The sequence below is a fragment of the Mandrillus leucophaeus genome, unplaced genomic scaffold (assembly GCF_000951045.1).
Source record: "Mandrillus leucophaeus isolate KB7577 unplaced genomic scaffold, Mleu.le_1.0 Scaffold382, whole genome shotgun sequence".
Lineage (NCBI taxonomy): Eukaryota > Metazoa > Chordata > Mammalia > Primates > Cercopithecidae > Mandrillus > Mandrillus leucophaeus.
Genome location: NW_012104054.1, coordinates 2,344,589 through 2,345,469, shown reverse-complemented (window position 1 = coordinate 2,345,469; position 881 = coordinate 2,344,589).

Here is an 881-nt window from a genome sequence, read left to right as displayed (position 1 = left end):
ATTATTGTTGGTTCTCTAGTTTCACTTGGTTTACAAAGAGAATAATTTACAAGTGAATTTCTGCATTAATATCTCCTAAAATCATTTACTACTCCTCTAAAATTGCCTGTAGTCCCCCCACCTCTCTCTCCCCTGTGAAAAGTATTTAAGCTTCAACCATCTGACCCTTATTGAGTTTTCTTATTTTGTTGTATTGTTCCCCACGCTTATGCACATTAATTTGTTAGGCTTCTCTCGTTAACCTGTCTTTTGTTGTAAGCATGTTGTCATGACTCTTGATGGGGAGGAAAGTGATCATCCCCTTTCCACCCCTTCATACTGCACTACCTTTTCATTTCCTAACCCGTTTGTAGGAGGCTACTGAAGTTTGCATTAATTTCTTCAATAGATATTTATCCAGACTAGTATAATCCAGGTGCTGGGGAAACAGTGGCGAACAAGACAGGCACACCTCATGAAACTCACGGAACTGAAAGGTGAATGGATTACTATCTTCATCCTTTTTTTGTTTTGTTTTTTTCCCTTACATACGTAGTCCTGCACATCCTTAACTTCTGCAGTGTGGTATATGGGAACTGGATCTGCTCCTAAACAGGTATGTGACTTCTCTGAGCTTTATCTTCTTCACTTAAAAATTACAAGAATCGGCCGGGGGCGGTGGCTAATGCCTGTAATCCCAGCACTTAGGGAGGCTGAGGTGGGCAGATCACAAAGTCAGGAGATCGAGATCAGCCTCGCCAACACAGTGAAACCCCTTCTCTACTAAAAATACAAACAGCCGGGTGTGGCGGCACGCACCTGTTGTCCCAGCTACTCAGGAGGCTGAGGCAGGAGAATCGCTTGAACCCAGGAGGCGGAGGTTGCAGTGAGCCGAGACCATG